Genomic DNA, 21640 nt, shown 5'->3' on the forward strand with positions numbered 1-21640 from the left:
ATGGGTTTGTTCAGGCATTCAATTTCAGTCTGTGTCATTTAGGTAGGTTGTGAGTTTCTAGTATTTGTCCATTTCCTCTAGGTTTTCATATTTGAGTATAGATTTTCATAATATTCCTGTGTTAATCTTTTTATCTTAGTTGGTTCTGTTGTGAAATTGCCCATTTCATTTCTTATTTGGATTATTTGGGTCTTTTCTTTCTTTTCCTTTGTTAGTTTTGCAAGTGGTTTGTCAATTATTTTGAACTTTTCAAAGAACCAATTCCTGGCCTTGTTGATGTCTCAATTGTTTTTCTCTTTTCTATTTCATTTATCTCAGCCCTAATTTTTATAATTTCAGGTTTTTTAAGAGGGTGTCAGTTTTTCTTGCTATTCTTTTTCAATTTGTTGAAGATGTTGGGTTAGAGAGTCAATTGTTTTTTTTCCCTTGCCTTTTCATGTGTTTGCTTATTGCCATAAATTGACCTATGATTACTGCTCTGCTGTTTCCCAGAGCTTTTCGTAAGTTGTGTTTCTATTTCATTTGTTTCAAAAAACATTTTCATTTCATCTTTCATTTTTTCTAGTACTCATGTTCAAGTAAGGTGGTGTTCAGCTTCCAAATGTATGGATTTTTTTTCCTCCTTTATCCTCTTATTACTAATTTCTAATTTTGTAGTGTTGTGGTCTGAAAAGATACTTTGCATTATTTCTATGTTGTTTGTTTGTTTGTTTGTTTTACTTTACTGTTGCTTGCCTTGTTATCTAAAATGTGATCTATTCTGGAGAATGTTTCCTGCACATTGGAGAAGAACGTATATTGCACTTTTTTTTGTATGTTTATATATGTGTGTGTGTATAATAAAATTTGTTTATTGTGTGGTTAATTCTTAAGCAACCTTGTTGAGTTTCCTTTCGGTAATTCTATCTTTTCTTGAGAGTGGTTTATTGAACTCTTCATTTACTATAGTGGTATTGTCTAGTTCCTTTTTCAGTTTTGTTAATGTTTGTTTTGTCTATTTTGCAGCCCTATCACTTGGTGCATAGATATTTATTATTGTTATATTCTCTTGTTCTATCAACCCTTTAAGCATTATGTAGTGACCTTCCTTGTCCCTTGTGATGGTTTTTGTATTGAAATACATTTTATCAGAGATTAATATCACTACTCCTGCTTTCCTCTGGTTGCCATTTGCTTAGTACTCTCTTCTCCCACCATTTTATTTTTAGCCTTTTTTTATCTTCACTTTTCAGGGTGTCTCTTGTAGACAGCATATTGATGGGTTTTGGGTATTTTTACAATTTGCTACTCTTTTTCTCTTCAGTGGTGCATTTAAACCATTCACATTCAGTGCGGTTATTGAGAGACAAGGTTTTATTGCTATCATCTTGTTGGGTTCTTTTTGGTGTTGTTGCTTGTTATTTTGATTCATTCTGCTTCCTGTGGCACCTCTGTAAGAAGTATGTTTCTCAGCATTTCCTGCAATGCTGGTCTTGTTTTTTACAAACTCCCTTATGTTCTGCTTTTCTGAGAACATCTTGACCTCTCTTTCATATTTGATGGAAAGTTTTGCTCGGTATAGTATTCTTGGTTGACAGCTGTGTTCTTTGTATGTTCAATATATGTCATTCCATTGTCTTCTTACTCACATGGTTTCTGCCAAGAAATTGGAATTTAATCTTATTTGCTCTCCGTTATAGATTACTCTTTGTTTCTCTCTTGCTGCTTTAAGAATTCTTATCTTTGATTCTGGCATATTTAGCTATGATATGTCTTGGTGTTTTTCTTTTGGGGTCTATTCTATATGGTGTTCTCTCAGCTTCTTGAATATATATTCTCTCATTCTTCATTATGCCTGGAATTTTTTTCTAGTAATTCTTCCACAACTTTCTTGGTGCTTTTATTTACTTCTTCCTGTTCTGGGATTCCTACTATGTACATGCTATTCCTTTTGATGGTATCTCAGATTATTCTTAGGCTTTCTTCTTTTTCCTCCCTTTTTGATTCTGCTTTTTGTTCTAGCAGATTGTGGTGACAATTCTATCTTCTATTTCACTATGTTCTGTGTTCCATCTTTTCAACTCTGTTCATATGTCCCTCCAACATGTTGACAGCATCTGAAACATTGGTCCTGATATTTTGGATTGTGGTTTCTTGTTTTTCCAGAGCCTCAAATGCATCTTTTGTTTAACCTGCATTGTTTTGGATTATTTGTTGTTCTTTTTAAAATTTCCTCTTGGTTTTTGTTTGCAGTGTCTTGTAATTCTTCAAGTTTGTCTTTCACCCATTGAAAATATTCAATTATTGTTCTTTTAAATTCTGCGTCAGAAAGTTCCACCAGACTTTCTGGCTTCAGGAAATCCATTGATTCTCTGTCACTTTAAGAAGGTAACATCTTGCTTTGCATTTGTGTACGGTGTGAAGTAGCCTGCTTCCTATGTGACATTGCTATGATAGAGTTTTTCCACACCTAGTGTAATAGCAGGATCTTGGTCTGATGTCACTGCTACAGGGGAGGTTGGAGCAGCTACCCTGCCTGACTTTCTCTCTGAACTTTTGACTCAAAGGATGACTTGCTTCAGTTCAGGAGAGATAAAGCCTGTGAATTAGCAGCCTCCTCTGTCTGACAACTGCTGCATCTAGGCCAGTCCATGGTGCTACCTGCTAAAGGCAGCTGATGCTTTGGGAGGGAGAGGAAATGAAATGGGTTCACCTGTGATACAGATATCTTTGGCACATTTTAGAAGGGTGGCAGCAGGTCACCCTCCAGGCATTGGGGCTGGGGCACCCAGGCTATGGGGCCATTTCCTCCAGATGGTGGGTTCAGGTCCTTCAGATAATGGGGATGGGACTTCCAGGTGGCAGGACTGGTATTTCCAGGTGGCAGGCAGAGTGTCCAGGCAGTGGGGCTGGGACTTACAAGCAAAGGGCCAGTGCTGGGCTCCAAGATGGTGAATGGGAGCCATGGGATAAGCCCTATAGGCAGTGGGTTTAGAGGTCCAAACAACAGGGTCAGGAGACCTTCAGTCAGGGGAAGGGGGGTGAAGTCCCACCAGGCAGCAGTGATGTGGGCTAGTGCTCCAGGCAAGAGACCAGTCCAGAGGACCCATTAAGAAATTTTTAAGGCATGTACCTAATTAATTGACTGGATACACAGCATAGAAGTGATACACATAGAAGCCTTCTAGCAGAATTTTAAACACCATCTTGATAATACACAGAAGACTTTCACTAGCCATTTTCTGTTTTGTTTTGTTTCTATTTTGTTTTTATTTTTGGACATAGATTGACATATCCTTCTTCCTAGTGTATTGTAATCTAGACAATCCATTGAAACCTGTTCCCATTGAGTATTTAAAATACTGGTGATATAGATTCTAGCCTCATAGTGACCAAAAAAGCCATCATAATGTGACAAACTGACAGACAAGTAGGGAAATTATGCTAGCATAGTAGTAGTAGTAGTTGTAATGACATCAGCAATAGCAGTGATAGTGATAATATTGTGGTGGTATTGGTAGTTACAATGGTAGTTGTCATAGACTTAGCCATAATACTAATACCAATAGTGTTAAAATTAATAACAATAGTAGTAGTAGTGACTGTAACAATAAAAATAGTGTTGAGAGCTTGGAAACCTCTCACACTCTTTAAATTATGCTTCATTTTGCTCAACCTTTGATATAACTCAAGTTTTGACAACTGAGTATAATTTTGCAAGACCATCAGATCAAGTAAAGTAGAAAAAGAAAGAAAAACACAATTTTTTAAGGTGCTTTCATTAGTTAATGCCAATAAAAAGTGTCAGATCTAAAACTATGGTAGTGTTCATAGGATTTTGTACTCAAAAGTTCTAGGAATTCCAAAACAGTGCACTTGGCATGAAGACCCATTCTCTGTCAACAGGAAGCATTGGGACAGCTGAAGGAATGCTGGTTGGCTGGGGGCAGTTGCCCAACTTAGGACTTAGCAACTATTGAGTAAATTGGCTGTCCTGCAGGGCACTGGTTTATCCTCAAAGCTGGGCCCTGAGAACTCAGATCTCACTGGCATCCTCAGGCGCTGTCTCTCCCTGTGCCTTTCCAACTTGGCTCATACAAGCACTCTCACTAATCCTGGTCAAGTGCAAACATGCGAAGCTTCAATGAAAGAAGGTGAAAGGGAAATGAAAGAAAGGACAGTCCTTGGATCAACAGGAACATTAGTATTTTCAGCCTGCTCTCTTCTGACCTGAACAATAGCCGGCAAGCACCCAGCCGTGCAGCCATGCAGCTGAGCCTGGCATGTGTGGTTGCTGGTGCCTGTGCCCCTTGTTCACTGGTCTGCAGCTTGGATTTGGAAAGCGCCTCTGGCATACGGATCCAATGTCATTAAGGGACCTCTGTTTTCTAATGCAGAGTGCATCCGCAACTGTTTGTGACAGCGGTGCCTCCACCCCCTTAATTATTTAATTCTTCTGGAATGTGAGGCATTGGCATAAAACACTGGATGAGCTGTCCATGGCAAGTCAAATTCCCTCTCTCTTGTGCAGGGTACCTTCCTATCTCAATTGAGCTGCTAGAAAGGGTGAAGGTCAACTGGAGAAAGACTTGCTCATTTTGGAAGGAGGAGCTCAAAGGACACTTGACTAATGTGCTAAGTGCTGGGATCTTTTCTGTCTACTTGGGACACCACAGCCCCCGGGTGGTGTACTTGGTTAAGAACTCAACTAAACCCTACTTAAACTCATTGCCATGGAGTGGGTTCCAACTTTTAATGACTCTTCATTGGGTTTCTGAGACAACAACTCTTTCTAGGAGGAAATTGTCCATCTTTCTCCGACAGACTGTCTGGTGGATTAAAACTACTGACTTATTGGGTTGTGGCCTGTTTGCAGTGTTGACACACTCCACCACCTGAGCTCCTTAAGAATTCAGCTACTCAGCAAAAAATTGATGGTTCAAGTCCACCCTGAGGTGCTTCTGAGATGCTCAGAAGAAACGCCTGAGGGTCTATTCCTCCCAAGTCTTAGCCTTTAAAACTCAGAGTAGACTTATGGAGTCACTAATAGTCCAGCAGATTCACTGGCAACCATTTGGTTACCAGAGTGACAACTGATGATCACCTACCAAATTAAAGGGGGTTTTGAATAAGTTTCTTTCTTGCTCTCTTTCTCTCTTAAGATACTAAAGCTAAAAATGCTAAATCCATTAAACAACTCATTCTTTGATTTGCAAAGGACAACAAACATATTCTCTAAGTACAGGAAGCATGCCCTTTCTTGCACTGAGTTGTAAACACTGAGTATTTCAATTCAGGTCCTTCAAGGCACATCAAGTTGAAGAGTGATCTAATCAGCTTTCAAGGCAAAGAGGAGTGTTCATGTTCATTGTTCCCCCACAATCCTATTCAGTAATTTTCCTGCCATTGAACACTAGTGGAGTGATCATTTAACCTTGATTCCTACACTGAAAACGGAACAATTAAAATTCCTATTCAAGGAGAAAATGCAAGGAAATGGGAGGCTCTTTCCTTAGGACTCGAGACTGAGTTTGTGTTCACTAGATACCAGTGAAAGGAAAAGATGAGTTTCACTAAGTAAAAAAAGCAACAGTGAATCATAGAAATTGAGAGCAGAAGAGGAAGTAGTAGTGGAATTTAACACTCTGTCTTAATAAATGAAAAAAGAGATTCAAACCAGAAAGTGACCGGCCCAAGACAAACAGCTGGGACCTGATCAAAAAGTGCTAAGCCTTTTCTCTAAGCCCAAAAGGCCTTTCCAATAAAGGCCATTGGATAAATTTGCTAAAAATAAAAATCAGAAACTCTCATTCATTCTCTCTCTTTTTTACTTTTATTTTTATAACAGGAATAATAAAAGTGTAAGGCAGTCCTCCTCCATCCCTCCTTTGCTCACAGACTCGAGAAGTTCTAGTAAGTTAGGGTCAGTAGCAGTGGCAGCCATCATGCATAGCAGCCTCAGATTCCACGACTGCCAGAGTCTCGGGGTAGAACCCAGGAAACTATTTTAACAAAGACTCTCGGTGACTCTGGTGTACTCAACTCTGAGGTTCACTGTTCTAGGGTTTAAGTTTCTTTGTATCCATAGTCAATGCCGTGGAGGCAGTAGTTAAGAAATCATGTGAATCACTGTATTTGGGCAAATCTACTCTAAAGTAGACCTCTCCAAGGCAAGACCAAGATTGATACTTCGAGGTTGAAGGTCCACCTGACTCAAGTCATGTGGTTATTTTTAATCACCTTATATCCATGTAAAATAACAATTGAAGCCTTTGACCTTTGGTTTCGGTGAAGAATAATAGTAAATGCACCATGGATTACTTGTAGGATAGGAAGCTCTGATGGCAGAGTCTATGGGGAGAAGTGCTGCTGGTCCGATGGCTGTGACTTCCTGGCAGTTCGAATCCACCAGCGACTCTGCTGAAGAAGAATGGGCACTTCCCACGCATGTGATTTTCAACATCAGAAACACAAAGGAAGGTCAACTCTTGAGTTAGCTCTTACTCAAAAGCAACAAAAATGAGTGTGTGAATAAGACAAAAAATCCCTGATCTTGGAGGACGTAAAAATAGAATGCTCCTTGTAAGTGTGAATGACAAGACTTCTTTTCACAATTTTTCTACATGTTAGCAAGAGGAGCCTGTCCTTAGAAAAAGCCTACATGCTTGATAAGGTAGAAGGCCACTGGAAGAGGCCTGGCCTCTCTGAGACTGACACAGTGATGGCCCAGGTCTGGCATGTAGCAGAGACTGGGAAGACAGTGGTCCAGGTAGAGCAGAGGCTTTGTTCAGGCACTTGGCCGTGGGGTCAATGAGTAGAGAGTTACCCTGAAGACCCTTCAGGACTATATTACACAAAGGAAGCCTTGTTGCTCAATGGTTAGAATGCTCAGCTGGTAATCAAAGGTGGGTAACACCAGCTGCTGCGCAGGAGAAAGACGCAGTCGTTTGCTTCCACAAGGATTTACAAGCGTGCAAACCCGACAGGACAATTCTGTGCTGTCTCTATTGTCATGCTTGGCTCAGCGGCGTGGGGTTTGGTCTATGTCTGAGATAATCTCATTTCAAGACCCTTAACTTAATTAATTACATCTGTAAACATGCTCACCAAATAGGTGACAGTCACAGATACTGGGGCTGGGAACTTGAAAGTATATTTTGAGGGAAAACAGTTCTTCTCCCCATTCCGAGGTACTAATATTCTAGTTAATAGTTGGGTAATGTGATCTGATGTTTAAATAATCATCAATTGAATTTGAAAAAGACATATTTTATATGGAGACCTTGCAGATGAAATGTGTACTCAATAAAGAGGGAACAGTAGACATGGGAAGGGAGAGAAATCCCAAGACCTGAGCTTCTCCTCCAACCTCAATAGCCCAGAGGCATCCAAGAAAAGGAGCAAGTTCTGCCTCGTCAGATTCTGGAGACGTATTCCCAGACTGGCACCTCTCTTCCAGCTTTATGGCTCTACTTAAAGCGGTAATTGGCCCTGAGATTGGAGGGATAGAAATCAGCTCAACCTGGGAGGTTGGTAATTACTCTCCTTTGCTGTGGACATAGCGAGTTCCAGTTTTTGGTCTTATCCTAAGTATGACATCTCAGTGACAAATTAAATCAATTAAGTTGAGAGCTCCTAGTGGGTGAATAATGGACTAGACAAAGGAGACTGGGGTCGCTGCAAAAGCCCAGCTTCTGATGAGCCACAGAAACTTCAGCCAGACCCTGTGTTTTCTGGGCTTTCACGTCTCCATCTATAAAAAGCAAGGATTGGCTTGACTCTCGTCTCTCAAGCTCCTTCCTTACCACCAGTCTCTGCATACACTCCCTTCAGAATTTGGACAGGAGTTGCAATTTTTTTTTCTTTTTGCATATGATCAGTATGGAGATTTATGGAGGCACTTGCTTCTTTTTATGTAACTAAAGAGAGAAAACACACACACACACACACACACACACACACACACACACACATTATACACAATAGCAGCAAATGAACCTTTGCCAACCTCACCCGCATTTACACAGCAACAGCAGACACAGTGACACCAGACTGCAAGGAGAGAAAGTGAGTCTGTCAATATTTACTGAGACCAAAATGGTAACGCAGCCTGTTTTCCTTTCATCCATTCAACAAACACGTGTGTAGGACTGGGCTTGGGCTCTGTAGCCAGGCGGTGGGTCTACGCGTTGAGGATAGGGTGGATATGGCAAAACCCTTGCCTCCCAATGTGCAGGGTCCAGCCAAGAGAAGTTCCAGAGGACCAAGGAATTGTGGTGGGCTGTGGCCACAGGGGACTCTGGTCCAGTGGGAGCTTGATATGTGAAAGCAACAACCCCACTCTGGAGAACATCAGGACTGTCTTGTACAAGATGCTTCTAAATCAGATTCTGAAGAGAGTAGGTGGGTGGAGGTGTGGGTTGCCCTGTTGTTACTTCAATTTGCAAGGCAATTTGAATTCTACAGTTTTCTTGACCTTTAACCAAACCACAGTGAAACAGGAGCTTCTGCTAACTTCCTGGTTTTTTTAAGTTAGGCCTTTCTGGATATCTCCCAATGTATGTGATAATCATTTAATTCTACCAGATATCATATTAGACTACAATTTAGAACCAGCCACCTTATCAAGGATGACTCCTAGCCTATAGGATGATATCTCAGCCTCAGGCTTCCTGCACCTTTGAGCCTCTGGTTTTGCTTTGCCTTTGCAAAGTCTTCTCATAGCACAAAGCTAACTAAAACATGTTGCACTATACCAAGTTTATGAAGGTATGGTGGGTTGGTGGTAAAAAAACCAAACAAAAAACAAAAACCCCCAAAACGGTGCTGCAATCTCAAAGGCACATGGTTCAAATCCACCAGAAGACGACTATGCAAAGTCCTTCCACACGTGATTTACTGTCTCTGTCAGTTAGTTCCAACTTGATAGCATATGACAACAACATAGCAAACATGGGTTCAACATTATCTATTTTATATCTATGAATGGAGAGCCTGAGAATTCTAGAATCATCCCGATTGGTGTGACTGAGAAGGATGAGCCCCAAGATGTGGAGCCAAGTGCTTCTGGGCTCAGCCCTCTTTCTGCCATTAGTGACCTTGATTAGCTGTGCGTTTGTAGACTGGAGCCCACAATACCTGCTACAGGAGTGGAAACCAGGAAACAACAGCGGTTTGGGCTGTGCGTCCCTCTACGGAAGCCAAGGGAGTCCAGTTCAATGTAAGAATGTTGCCTATAAGGCAAGAACCCTGAGATCCAGAAAGGTTTACAAGCTGTCCCTCAGTTTTTCTATGACTGAATCCATTTCTGTTTTCAATTTTATTTTTTTTGCTCATGCCATGTGTTTGCTGTGTGATAACAGGCATACAAATCAAGGAATCAATACTTTTGAAGTATCAGGAATTTTGATATAATTATGTGAGACATATATGTCCCAAATGGAACCTGGTCGTGAGATTGGTGGGGTGATGCCAATTTCTTCAGAGCCACACAGTTATACAGGTCTCCATCAATCAGTAGAACATACTACCACTGGGATAGTAGGTATTGGAGAAACTCAATATTTTAAAAAAGAAAGTTAGGGCATGAAAAGGGACAACTCATGCATCTGACCTTTCTAAGCTGCTACTTTTTCAAGTGCTATATATTGAATTGTATTCTCTCAAAATTATGTTTTGTAGTTCTAATCCCTATTCATGTGGATGTGATTTCATTTTACTTGGATCCACAATCAAACCCACAGTAGCAGAAGATAAGAAATCCAAAATCATGTTGCATTGGAACACTCGGCTCTCAAGGGTCCCTCCAAAGTTCTAAAGAACAAAGAAGGATGTCAGCTGAAAGATTTAAGTTGCATCTGAAAGTTGGATAATGAATAAAGAAGGCTGAAGAAGAATTGATGTCTTTGTGTTGTGGTATTAGAGAAGAATACTGACCACCCCGGACTGCCAAAAAACAAGTGAATGTCTCTTGAAGAAAGTGCAGCCAGAGTGCTCCTTAGAGGCAAGGATGGCTAACATCACCTCATTCACTTTGGGCAAATTCTCAGAAGGAACCAATCATTGGAGAAAGACATCCTACTGGGAAAAAAGGAGGGTCAGAAAAAGAGAGGGAGACTTTCAACAAGACGCGGCACTCACACAGTGACTACCACCATGGACTTGAGCATGACAGAGATCTTGAAGACGGTGCAGGATTGGGAGAGGACCTCATCTGTTTTCCATGGGATCTCTATGAGTCACAGTCGACTCAAAGCACCTAACAATAACAATAGAATCATCTTTCACAACAGAATGTCGGATCCAGGTACGGTCCTTTCTAACTTGCTATATGTCTGAGAGTTGGACAATGAATAAGGATGACTGAGGACCAATTGGTGCCTTTGAGCCATGGTGTTGGAGAAGAGTATTGGATATCCCATGGATGGCCAAAAGAACAGACAGCTATGGCTTGGAGGCAGAACAGCCAGAGTGTGCCTTGGAGGCAAGGGTGATGAAGCTTCATCTCTCTTACCCCAGGTATGTTGCGGTTGTTGTATGCCATCGAGTCAGAACTGACCCACAGCTGACCCTTCAGCAGGTTTTCAGAGGCAGTCATTTGCCTGGGAGGAAATTATCCATCTTTCTCCAGCTGAGCAGCTGGTGGATTTGAACCACAGGCCCACGGGATTGCAGTGCAAAGTCTTACCACTAAGGCACCACATATGTTGTGTGGAGAGATTGTCCCTTGGAAAGGAACATCTAGGACATGCTAAGAAAGGGGGGCTCAATGAAGGAAAGGGAGACCTCCAATGAGACAGAATGACTCGGTGGCAACAGCAACGGAATTAAGTGTGTCACAGAGGATGAGAAGGATGGTAGAGGATAGAACAGGGTTCCGATCTGTTGTTCATAGGGTCACCATGGGTCATATTCAACTCAGCGCTACCTAACAACAGAGGTATATTAGGGAGCTCTGGTAGCTTGTTGTTGTTAAGTGCCGTCGAGTCGCAGGCGACTCATAACGACTCTTGTAGATTAGTGGTAAGGAGTTACACTGCCAACCAGAAAGCACGTGTTTCAAATCCACCAGCTACTTTGTGCAAGAAAGATGGACGATGAACTCCTGTGTGATTTGTGGCCTCTGAAAACTCACTCGTGGGTCAGCTATGAGTAAGTTCTGGCTTGATGACACATAACAACAACAGCAACGTTATATTAATGAGATCATGACTGTATAGGGTAGGTACGTCTTGATATTATTGACTCTTGAGCTATGAAATAACACATGAAAAAGAAAATAAAAGCAGAAGAAAAGATAGATGCTGGTGGGGGTTACCAAGGAACTGAGCAGAACCTGGGCTGTGGAGAAAGACCAGGCTAGTCCTCAAGAGAGAAGAAGTCTTCATCTAGTGCTGACAACTTGAATCTGAACTTTGAGCCTCCTAAACTGTGGGAAAATAAATGAATCTCCTTGGAAGCCAACCTCTTACAGTATTTGTGCTACAGCAGGTTTGGATAACTCAGCCATAATCTAAAAGAAAAGGAAAAAAGAATAGTAAAGAAAGAAGATGGATAAAGGAGATGGCAGTATATAATAAGGATGTGCTTAGACATTCTAATAAATGCATCAATCAATATCAATTTGTGCTTATAAATGACTGAAAAAACAATGCGTTTAGTAAACTTTCACTGAAAGAAATAAATTTTAAAAAAATCAATAAAGTCAAGTGAAGAATGCTCTTGATCCAGACCACAGATGCCTCCAAGCCTCCCCAGGGCTCATAACCAATGCTTTGAGCTGGTGCTTCTTTTCTTGGCCGAGAGTGGACACTTGTTTGGTCTGACACACATGATGTCTTTTGACAAAGTCATGTCAACCAGAGAGAGTTCCTCACCCTGTCCCTTGCTTTGTGAAGCCAGCTCTCTCCTTGAGTTGTTGGTTAAGTTTCGTCGATGTAAGACCCGGCCTTGCCCAGAGGCAAGGACACGTCTGTCTATAGTGAGCTTTCTTAGGCCAGTGATGTTATGCCACAACAGAAATACCACAAGTGGGTGGCCTTAAGGAAGAGAGATTTATGTCCTCATCTCTTAAAAGGCAAGAAGTCTCGATGCAGGTGCCGGTTTTAGACAGCTGTCCCTGTTGGCTCGGCAGGCAGGTCCTTGTCTTCTTTTCACTGCTAGTCCTTTGTTCCTTGGCTATCTTTGTGTGGAATAACATTAATTTTCTACTCGTGCGTTCTTGCTCAGTTTGTGTCCATTCTGCGCTTTCCTCACTCAAAAATGACTAGCTGGATATACAACCTATATGGATATAACCTTATTAACATAACAAATAGGATTATATCCAGAAGTATAAGATTAGTATTCCAGCCTCTACGTTGCTGAACACAATTCAATTCCTACGATATGGTCCTCGGGGCCATTCTGCTTTTATGTAGACATATCTCAATCCTCACCAGCCCAAATGGGCAAATCTGCTGTTCTGGGTCCAGAAATTGAAGCCAGGCCTTTGCAGAGGTGGTCTGGGCTCTCTGGCCTCCAGGGCTCACATCAAACTCCTTTGTAAACCAACTTGTGGTAGTCTTCTGGAGTCTCTGCAGCCCCACCATGGAAATTGATTTTCTCTCTGAACATAGGGCATTCTCCTAGATCAAACATTCAGCGCAGACTAAACATCTCTGACAATAAGCCCAAAGTTTCACAGCAAAGCAATTTCACTTGGTAATTTGCTCAGTACTAAATGCTTTTAGTTCTAAGTTCATCGCTCACTAAATTATTTTCCCAGGACCATTCATTTTTAACATAATAAGGCTAGCGTGCCTAAGCTCTAATCGGACCTCTGCAGTTTTGAGTGCATATGCTACAATGCCTTATTTTCTGTCGTGGAGATTTAATCAAATTCACTAAGTTGGAGGACTATAATAGAGAATTTTCAATAATATATGTTAAAAGGGTTTTTAGATGGTGTCTTGAAACTTGTGAATACAATCAAATGGAGTGTTTGGGGGACTTGCACAATAGGACGTTAGTTCCTGCTTTCCCAGATGTTGATGTCAGCGTGGTATTAACTGCTTTGCTGGGTGAATTTAAAAAAAAAATAAATTAAATTAAAAAAGTGTGCCTTATCACAGGGAGAAACGTCCATTTTCACTTGGTTCTCTAAAAGTCAGAAACAATAAAATTAGACCAAGAACAAACTATAAAGCCCAGGTGTGGTCGAGTTGACGTCAGCTGCCAAGCATGTTGGGGTGGAGCTCTGCTCCATGGCTGCTGCTGGTGGTGGCTGACGGTCCTTCTTAAAGTCTATCTCCAAGTCTTTCTTCTGAGGAATCGTTGGGTTGCTTAGTTCCAGACCTCCAGTCTTTCTGTTAACAGGAAGCCATGGCGTGTACTTATGCCACAGCGAAAATGACAAACAACATAAAGTGACCATTTATTGTAAGTATGCAGCTTTCTTCCAAAGAGGGTCTGCTGTACCATTTGTAACTATTGCTCCTTTGTAACCTCAAGTTGATTATTTGTTTGTTTTTATGGCATGGCAGGCCAGCATGAGAACTCATCCAGATTCAAAATACTTACAGAGCATTCCACAGACTTGCTGTTGTGTTTAGGTGCCATTGGTTTGCACCTAGGTGCAAATTACAGTCACCCTACCCAGAACGGAAGGAAACACTGCCAGGCCCTCCATCACCATGACAACAGTTGGTATTTTGAATCCACTCTTGCACCCACTGCATCAATCCACCTCCTCGAAGGTCTTCATCTTTCTTGCCAATCCTTTACCGGAATGATGGCCTCCTCCGGGGACTTTTCCTCATGACACTGTTTCCAAAGTACATGCGTCTAACCTTTCTCATGTCTAAGAGCCATTCCAGCCACTTTCCTTTTTTTAAAAAAAATTTTATTAATTTTAAGAACATTTACAGAGATTTTGAATTTCCATTCATTCATTGTTGCACTTTTCTTCCTGCCCACCCCTCCCCCCCCAGTTTGCTCCTCTCTTTGACAAGTAAAAGAAAAATTCTTTCAGTGGTATACAAGTCCCCCACCTCCACCCCCACCACACCAAGTATTCTTCACTACACAACCTCAATGCTGGACTCTTGTGATAACCTAATGTTGTTGTTATGTGCCATAGAGTCGCCTGCAACTCATAGCGACCCTAGGTATAACAGCCCTAAACTCTGCTCTGTCCTGTGCCAATGGCACTGTCTCTGATACTCCCATCCCAATTAACTCAGTCACCAAATCAATCCACCTCATAGAGAGCCTTCCCCTCCTGTACTGTCCCTCCCCCCTCCCAAGCATGATGTCCCTCTTCGAGGACCGGTCCTCGCTTACACCATGTCCAAATATGTTAGACGGAGCCTCAGAATCTTTGCCTCCAAGGAGCAGCCCAGTTTAACCCTCTCCATGATGAATCTGTTTGTTTTCCTAGCAGTCCATGGTACCCTCAACACTCTTCCAGCACCACAGTTCAAAGGCATCAATTCTCCTTCTATCTTCCTTAGTCATTGTCCAACTCTCTGATGCATAACAAGTGATAGCAAAGACCACGGCCTGTATCAGATGCATCCTAGTCTCCAGAGAGACACCTTTTCTCTTCAGAACGTTGGAAAGGTCCCTAACAGCAGACAATACATCTTCTAATTTCCTGGCTACTGGTGCAAGAGTGTTGACTGTGGAGCCAAGCAAACTAAAACTGTGATAACCATAATACCCTATCATATATCACTTTTAAACTATTCTCTCCCTCATCTGTTTCAATGCAGTATGCACTACAGTCTTACCCCAACTCTGATGTCAGTCCCATTCTACAACAGTGGCACTATGCAGTATTTGTCCTTTTGTGACTGAGATATTTCACTCAGCATAATATCCTTCATGGTTACCCCTTTTGAATAATATTGCATGAGTTCCCTGTTTTTCAATGCAGCATAGTATTCCATTGTGTGAATATACCACAGCTTCTCTATCCATTCCTTTGTTGATGGGAACTTAGGTTCTTTCAGACTCCTTGCTATTGTGAACAAAGCTGTGATAAACATAGGTGTGCATGACACTTTCCTTTTAAAACATAAAGAAATACAGGTGGCAATTAAGTCAATAGAAAATGGATTACCCCTCATTTTCAAATCCAAATGGTTATCTGTGTTTGTTTTACTGGACTATTAGTTTTTTACGTATCACATCCCATTATTTTTCCTTCACAGCATACGTTTTCTTGTTCTATCTCCCTTGTTGCTTTTCCCGTGGTTTCCTGTGTCTTAAATATTAAAATGATTCAAGAGAATGGGCCACTTTTATCTCACAAGGAGCGTCTCCTACACACGTACGGTATGTGAGGAGGATGCTATGCATTTCTCATATATCCTTTTGCTCTAAGAAATTCAATTGGCTATTTACAGTAGGACAGAACAGTCTGCTAGAATACAAAGGACATTCTTTTTAAGGTTCAGTTTTACCTATGCACACGATTCCATTCGTTAAATATATCTTGTTTTGACACTATTCGCATAATCCCCATCAAGGCATCCAGCAAGACCCGATTGACTTTTAGTTCTTAATTGGAGCTTTGCAATCACAGATTCTCTCTATATTGTCATCTCAGAGAGTCCACATTATACTAACAGATAACACTCTTTTTTCTTATTGTTATACTCTATTTTTCTTCCTTTGCTAACTATGTACTCTGTGCTTAATGTAACACCCAAAGCTTGGATGGTTGCAATTGTTAAGTTCCTTGAGGACTAGTTTTCCATTCAACAATTCATGCAAATTATGGTGTTGGGTTTTTTTATTAAATTAATTTATTTATTTTTCACTTCAATGAACATCTATAGAGATTTTGGAATTCCATTCATTCATTGTTGCACCCTTCTCCCCACCCCCCCCCCCCCCCCCCCCCCCCCCCCCCCGCCGTTAGCTCCTTTCCTTGAAAAGCATAAGATAAACTCCCTCATTGGCAAATTATGTTTTGTGACATTGTCTATTATCCCTACTGTGTAGTAACAGTCTACCCATTTTCTTCTGTGTTTCTCATTTATTTGTTTATTGATATATTCTGTGACCATGAAGGTTAAGACTGTAACAAGTAAACTCTAACAGAAAGGCTTAAAAACTTGATTCGAAGACTGTTTTACCATAAAGTGGGCTTTTAAGAGAAGTAAATTTAACTCACTGAAGCTTGGTTTTCTCATTTGTGTATTAGAGTAGATTATCACATGTATGACAGGTGAGCAATGTTAACAATTGATTGGGATGCATAGAATACAGTTGGTGGATATGAAAGCTATGATGCGATACTTGTAAAGTGGTTCAAAGACAGGACGATTAATACAGTTATGGATGTATACAATAAATGAAATTTGTGAATTCATTCTATTGCTGAATTAAGAAAGCAGATTCTGGGCCTAAAGGATAAAATGCTTTAAAGAAAGATGCTTTATGAAGTCATTGGCCACAAATCCCAATCTACTGCATGCTATTATGTGTTCTTTGCATGTGTTCCAATAAAACTTTTTTTTACTTTATTTTTATTTTATATTGGTTTACATTCAAAACTCATTTACATTGTGTTTCATTTATACACAATGTGCTTTGCACATCTCTTCATTCACATTGTGTTTCATATGAACTTTATTCACAAGAATAGATGGTGGATCATAGTTTGTTGACTCTGTTGTAGAAGAGAGGACTAAAACTTCAGAGTCAACATTTTTTTAGATAATTTGGTATTCTGATTTGGTGAAAGTTTTTATCGTAAACTAGTTTTCCATTCAACAATTCATACAAATTATGTTTTGTGACATTGTCTATTATCCCTACTGTGTAGTAACACTCTTCCCATTTCCTTTTATTTTTTTTCTCATTCCCATTTGTTTTTCTTTCATCTTCCTAACTTCCTTCTGAGCTTTCCTTATGGACAAATCTACCATCTGGGTCTTGTACGTTTGGTTGGTTTCTTCACTAATGTCATTGATTCCCTCATAGACCTGTCCATTGTTTTGCTCAAAGTTGAATCATGGAAGTGATTTCAATGTCAAATTTGAGGAATAGTCTTGAAGGTTCCACCAGTCTCTCTCAGAACACTGAAGGGCTTTGTTGGGATTTTTAAATATATATTTAAAAAAAGTTTTACTTTGTAAAAAATGTTTTCAGAACAACCGGAAAATGGTGGAAAAGTGAAACATTTACAAAGATAGAGTTGTTGATGGGAGGCGTCATCAAGCTATGCCTCACAGTGACCTTATGAACAACAGGTCTGACCCCTGCCTTGTTCTGCATTATCCTCACCGTCTCTGTCAGGTTCAAGCTCATTGTGGTCGTCACTGTGTCACTCTATTTGGGGAAGATCCTTCCACTTTTTTTTACTGACTCTCTTCCTTTCCTGGAATGATGTCTCTCTCCAAGAACTGGCTCTTCTTGAAAGTATGTCCACAGTAAATGAGACCAAGTTTCACCATCCTTGGCTCAAAGGAGTGCTCTGCTGCACTGCCTTCAAGGTAGCTTTGTTTCTTCTTCTGGCAGATTTGTTTGTTCTTCACCAACACTGCAACTGACAGCATCACTTCTTCATCTATCATTCTTATTCATGGTCCAACCAGAGTACTTCAGTAAAATTTTCAAAACTTATCACCTAAATTTAACATGATATGTACATTGTCGGTAGTACAAAACTTTTAAATAAGACTTTACCATTTAGCAAAATAGTAAGAGAAACCATTTCACTCATAGCTCAAGGTAATAATCACTCAGGTATCTTTGTGTTTTCATTTCTTGTTGTTGTTAGGTGCTGTCGAGTCAAGCATGACTCATAACTACTCTACAAACAGCAGACCTGAATCCTGTCCTTTCCTGCGCTGTCCTCATTTCTAACATACTTGAGCCCATTGCTATAGTCACAGGGTCAATTCGTCTGGTTGGGGAACTTCCTCGCTACTGACTCTCCACATATCCCAGCATGATATTCCTTTCCAAGGAATAACTTCTCCTAGCAACATGCCCAAGGTATCTGAGACAATGCTTTGTCATCTTTGCCTCCAAGGAATACTATGGCTATAATCTTTCCAAGATATAACTGTTGGGGGTTTTATGGCAGTCCATGGGATATTCAGGGAGCTCTGGTGGCCTAGTGGTGAGAAGCTGCACTGCAATCCCAAAGGCACGCATTTAGAGTCCAATAACTGCTCCACTCCAAAAAACTGGGCAATCTCCTTCCGAGCAATTAACTGCCTCTGAAAACCCACCACAGAGTCTGCTACAAGTAGGTTCCAACTCAGTGGTACACAACAAGAACAATAACAACAGCATGGGATATTCAGTACTCTTCTCCAATGTTGTTATTATGTGTTATAGAGTCACCTGCAACTCATAAGGACCCTATGGACAACACCTCTGAAGCCTGCCCTGTCCTGAAGTAGTCTCACTGATTCTGCCACACTAGCCCCCATTGCCCTAGTTAACTGTATCAATCCATCTCATCCAGGGTCCTCCTCTCCTGCGCTGTTCCTCCAGCCTTCCGAGCATGATGTCCTTCTCCAAGGACTGGTCCCTCCTGGCCACATGCCCAAAATATGTGAGACAGAGTTTCAAAATCCTAGCCTCCAAGGAGAAACTTGGTTTCACCTTTTCCAAGATAGACCTAGACCTATTTGTTTTCTTGGTGGTGCATAGTTTGTTCAGACCCTTCTCCAGCACCACAACTCAAAGGTATTGATTCTTCTTTCATCCTTAGTTATTGTTCAGCTCTCTGATGTATAGAAAGTAATTGTAAAGACAGTAGTCTGGATCAGTCGCATCTTAGTCTCTAGACTGATATTGTTGCTACTCAGTACCCTGACAGCTGATTTTTCCAGTGTAATTCATCTTGATTTCCTGACTGCTGATGCCAAGAGTGTTGATTGTGGAGCTGAGCAAGCTGTAACTGTTAACAACCTCAATCTCTTCTCCATCTATCATGATGCTGCCAATGGGTCTAGTGGTGAGAATCTTCATCTTCTTGGTGTTGAGCTTCAATTCATATTGAAGACTACAATCCTCAACCAGCTGCAGCAAGTGCTTCTGGTCCTCCGCAGTTTTAGCAAGATTGTGTCATCTGCATAATGTAATATCCAATACTATAGCTCAAAGACATTAGTTCTGCTTCTGTCATCTTTATTCATGTTCAGCTCACAAATGCATAACAAGGCCTGAATCAAACATACTTTAATCTTCAAATATTGCTCCGCAGTAATTTGGAGAAGTCCCTGACAGGAGATTTCACCAAAATAACATGTCTCCTGATTTCCTGACTAATGGTACCAACTCTGTTGATTGTAGATCCAAGTAAGATTAAATTGTTGATAATTTTAATCTTTTTTTAATCTATTATGATGTTGCATATTGGTCCAGTTGTAAACATTTTTGTGTTCTTGATACTGAGAAATAATTTATATTGAATTCACACAGAGGGCAAAGGTGTTGAAGAAAAACAACTGAGTAGAAGATTTCAAAGGGCAGCTTGAGAAGACAAAACAAAGTTTCATAACAGAATGTGCAGAAAGTCAGAGTCAGAGAATAAAAATGAAGAACGTGTTCAGTATTCCCTCCAGTAAAAAGAACTGAAAAACATATTTAAGTTTCAAGTTGCAACTCTGAAACTTGCTAAAACCTTGAATGATCCAGTAAGCATTAGGGAAGATGGAGGAAACACACAGCATCACTTTACCAAGAAGTGGCTAACACAGGAATATTTCAGGAAGTACTGGATGATCCCCTGCACCAATGGTAATCAAAGATGTTCAAGCTGCACAGAAGCTGTTGACAGAAAAATAAAGGTCCCCGGAATCCATGGAATACCAATTGAAATGTTTCAACTAAAAGTTGCAGCCCTTAAAAAAAATTGCAGCCTTCAATGTATTCATCAGTCCTTAGCAGGAAATTGGAAGACAGCTTCCTGGACGACTGACTAGAAGAGTTCCATATTTTTTCCCATTCCAAGAAAGGTAATCCAAAAGAAAGTAGAAATTATCTTACAATGTTATTATTATCACATGCAAGCTAAGCCTTGCTGAAGATCATCCCAAACCAATTAGAACAGTACATTCATAGAGAACTACCAGAAGTTCAAGCTGGGTTTATAAGAGTCCGTGGCATGAGGGAAATTATTGCTGATAACCAATAAATTCAAGCTTACAGCAGAGAATACCTGAAGAATGCTTGCTTTTGCTTTATGGACAATCAAAAATATGTATCTGTGTGGATCATAACAAATTATGGTTCATATTGGGAAGAATGGGACTCCCAGGAGACTCAATTGTACTCATGCAAAAATTATCCATAGACCAAGAAACTGTTGTGTAAACAGAGCAAGGGAACACTGCATGGTTTAAAATTAAGAAAGGCAGGTATCAGGGTTGTATCTCTCCACACTTATTCAATACATATGCTGAACAAATAATCTGAGATTTGGACTATATGAAGAAGAATATAACATCAGAATTGGAGAAAGAATCATCAACAACTGCATTATGCAGATGAGACAACCTTGCTTGACAAAAATGAGGAGGACTTAAAATGCTTGCTGCCGAAGATCAAGGCCTACAGCCTTCGATATGGATTACACACAGCTCCAGTGGACTAGTGGCAATAAGCTTCTCTGCAATGTCAAAGGCACACGACTCAAGGCCACCAGCTGCTACATGGGAGAAGGGTGGGCAATCTCATCTCATGAGAAAAGTGCAACAAGGAATGACTGGAAATCCTAAGTCTCTGTAAACTTTCATTAAAATGAATAAAACAAACAAAAACTTGCCACAAGGTCAACTATGGGTTGATTCCCACTCTACAGTACCCAACAACAGAGGAACTTCTAATGGAGAAAAAAAAATAGCATATGCACAGATAGATGGGCTATCCTGGATTGAATTGTGAACCCCTAAAAATACAGGTATGCAATGATGTAATGTGGAAGCTATATCATGATCCTCCATAATCTGATACAAAAATAAATAATTGTAGGAGGATTAAGGTGAGATTTAATATCCTTAACTCCATCACAGTCCTGAAATCCAAAGAAAGACATGTTTCCCTGGGGTGTGGCCTGCATCACCTTTTGTCTTATGTTGTTGTTATGTGCATTTGCTTGCAACTCACAGAAGCCCTAAGTGCAACAACACTCTGAACCTTGCTCTATCTCAGGCCCATTTAATTGTCTCTAACACACCTACCCCCATTATCCCAGTTACTGGGTCTATCAAGCTCATCCAGGGTCTTCCTCTCTTGTGCTGTCCCTCCACCCTTCCAAGCATGATGTTCTTCTTTAAGGATTGATTCTTCCTTGTAACATGTCCAAAGTATGTAAGACAGAGCTTCAAAGTCCTGGCCTCCAAGGAGCAGCCAGGTTTCACCCTCTCTAGAACAGATATGTTTGTTTTCTTAGTAGTCCAGGGTATATCCAATACTCTTCTCCAGCACCCCAATGGAAAGATATCGATTCTTCTACTAGCCTTAGTCATTTTCCAATTATCTGATGTATAGCAAGTGATTGCAAAGATCATGCCTAGATCAGGCATCCTTAATTTCTAGACAGACATCATTGCTCTTCAGTACTCTGGAGAGGTCCCTAACAGCAGGTTTTTTCCAATGCATTTCAAAGGAGGGAGGAAGGGAGGGAGGGAGGGGGAGAGAGAGAGAGAGA

This window comes from Elephantulus edwardii, unplaced genomic scaffold (genome assembly GCF_000299155.1).
Source record: "Elephantulus edwardii isolate Elephantulus edwardi_28Jun2011 unplaced genomic scaffold, EleEdw1.0 scaffold00002, whole genome shotgun sequence".
Taxonomy (NCBI): Eukaryota; Metazoa; Chordata; class Mammalia; order Macroscelidea; family Macroscelididae; genus Elephantulus; species Elephantulus edwardii.